This window comes from Antrostomus carolinensis, unplaced genomic scaffold (genome assembly GCF_000700745.2).
Source record: "Antrostomus carolinensis isolate BGI_N321 unplaced genomic scaffold, ASM70074v2 scaffold23575, whole genome shotgun sequence".
Lineage (NCBI taxonomy): Eukaryota > Metazoa > Chordata > Aves > Caprimulgiformes > Caprimulgidae > Antrostomus > Antrostomus carolinensis.
The window spans coordinates 1-3,053 of record NW_010316039.1 but is presented as its reverse complement, the minus strand read 5'-3'; positions in this window follow the sequence as shown (position 1 = coordinate 3,053).

Sequence of the window (3,053 nt, the reverse complement as noted above, 5' to 3'; positions counted from 1 at the left end):
GCAGGAACAAAACTACAATGCTTTGCTAATAATCATCTTCATTAACATGTGCAAATTAACATTAATTTTATAGAAACTTCTATATATAAACATAATCCCTTATTTTCTGAAAATGAACTAAAACACAGCTGGATAATAATTCCTCAAAGTTTGTAAATTATAGCCCACTCCTTCAGCTGAAATGTTAACAAAAATGTTTCCAGAATGACTATTCTGAAATTACAGTACAGGCAGAAAGGAATACAATATGGTGAAGAGGGTGTTCCTATGAAGATTACTTTTTATAAAGAGAGAAGGCAGAGAGACTATTTTCTTTGCAATATTCAAGTGATCTTCCTTTGGAAGAAAACATTTTTCTGTAATTTTTGTCAATTGTTTGCTAGATTTTTATTGTATTTAGCTTTATTAGCTAAAGAAGAGAGTGCTTTAACTTTCATACACGTGTTACAATTAAGACTTATGAAAAATAACTTGTGAGATGAAGGCCTTGTAGATGATACACGGAAACTAGAGCTGCGGGTCCTAAGGAACGTTTTTTTATTCTGCTACAGACTCTGAGAATGATCTTTGCCAAATCTCGGATTTTCGCCTTTTCCTTGGTTTCTGCACACATCTTGCAGAATCAAATGTAGCAAGACTAAAAATGAATATGGGTTTCTATCTCCTCTCAAGATTTTTGGATGGAAGATGTTACCAAACTGGAAAGTATTAGTGAAACTGGTTAGCATGTTAGGGAGGTTTCATAATAAAAATACAGTGATTTAGGCTCAGTAGGAGAGTTTTTCTCACCACAAATCTGATCATTCCCCTTCCCTTTCATCACTCCTCCTAGATGGAGCACCTGGAGAGGGTGCATCCTGCAGAGGGTTCGCACTCTGGTCCTGCTATGCTTGTTGGCCATAATCTGAATCCACCACTCAACACACTCAAAATAGACCTGAACCTTTCAAAACAAAACAATTTTTTCCTTCTTCTCCAAGTAAAAAAGTTGAGAAATCAGTCAGGTAAGTGGTTGATTTGGAGGCTGTCTTGGTTTTGTACAAAACATGTAGCATATACACTCATATTGCCAGCTCCCACCTTCTCACCCTTACATGGTCTCTCCACTAACACATTAACATTTGGGCATTTTCCACCAATTTGAGAACAGAGCTGAGCTCAGACACAAATAAATAAGCTCTCTGCTGAGGAGCCAGCTGTGTTGTGAGTCATCCTGTCTGTCCGTCCTCCCAGCTGACATCTGTCCCGAGCAAACATGCCATGCATGGCTCAGATATCTTGCTTGTAGACCTGAACCCAACATTTTTGGCAGGTGACGGGGTGCTGAGAAAAGGGAGTGTGTGTTATGAATGGGTATGGGAGGGGAGAGGGGAGGAAGGAGTCAGATTAGATGGTGTGCTGTTGAAACTGGAAATATTTTGGAAAAATGCATGTGTGTGGAAAGAAATGAGGTGTGTAAGGAGAAAGGTTTCTGGTTCTGTGGTAGCAGAGGAAGGACTGAAGGCACTGTTTGCAATGGTAAGGGCCAAAGCCTGGGAGACCTTTGCAGTTCAACCGGGCAGGAAGAGAAATACAAAGGGGACAAAACTGCAGGTTAGTCAGAGCCACTGCTTAAGAAACAACTTCCACAAAACTTAGAAGTTGTAATGTCATAACAGAACAATTGTGCAATTCAGGAGTGGCTGGTGATGCACCTGGCATAGTAAATTTGCTAAGAAAGCATTTTAAACCTGAACTTTGGCTAGTTTTTGAGTATTTAACTTCTCAATATGCCCAGCCAAATAAGTTTGAGTTTTTAAGGGCCTGGCTGAAAATAAAGTAAACCTCAGCCTTGATGAAGGCGGCCAGCACAGTCTGGATTTGAACAGATGGCTCTGGGGGACTGTGCATATTGAAACCCAGATGTTTCTAGCACCGGGTTCCCAAGGAAATCTGACTCTCTGTCACTGTCATTTTTTCCCCTCTGCTCCCTTTTCAATTTAAGTCACAATTAGAATTTCTTTTTTCACCTCACAGAAACTTTAAAAACAATAGGTAAATAATCTTAAAAGTGGCAATGCCCCTCATCAGTGTTATGAGACTCTGAAAACCGTAGAGGGAAAAGAGATTGTCTCAAAATGTGCCTACTTGATAACCCTGCCTGCACAGTCAGGCTCTTCTCATCTCTGGGCAAGGAAAGAAGGGAAATGGGAGAGCAAATTGTTTAGCAATGTCTCAGGTATTTTGCTGCAGTGGTGTCCCAGCAAAGAGCAGGCTGGCTCTAACAGCACCTTTCTCTCTTACTGCTGAACTAAGGAGCAAATAAACCAAGAGAGCTGCTGGAAGAGGAGAGGCATGCATTCAGCAAGGTCAGTGAGGCTGTGCAAAGGAAAAAGGGTTATTAAAAAAAGCCCCTCACAAACTCATTACCTAAATCTCCACGCTATCTTTGTAAGCACAGATGAGATCAACAATTAGTAGCAGCAACAGTATTATTTTCATTTAAAAAGGTGCATTGCTAATTTTAGAGTCCACTGGATTCACTAGACAAAGCAGTGACATAGTGTCACTGTACAACAATACTTTGGCTTTAAGTACATTAACACTTTTAATGATAATTTCAGTAATAAATTTACTATAATGCCATTTAAAAATAAAAAATAATGGGATGTGAGGGCATTTTAATGGATGTGGCCACTTCAAGAGCTATACTCTGGTTGTCCTTTCATTTTTTTTCAGACATATTTCACACACAATATTTGCATTTCAAAGCCCAGACTGAGCTTCTAGAGTGGGCAAGGAATAAAAAATAAAATACATTCCCTTTTGTGTAAATATATGCCAGAAACACGATAAACTAATTTTCATTCTCTTTTTGAATAGCTTAAAAATGTAATTCTAACAAGCTTTAATAACAAAGGCAACTGTTATCAACTCTCAACTATTATCTAATTTCAATTAAAACTTTAGCAGATCAAAACTTTTTAAAATACAAAAAACATTAGCGGAGAAAAAGAGAATGACCAAATACATAATTAAATTTTATATATACATATATAAAAAATTATATATTT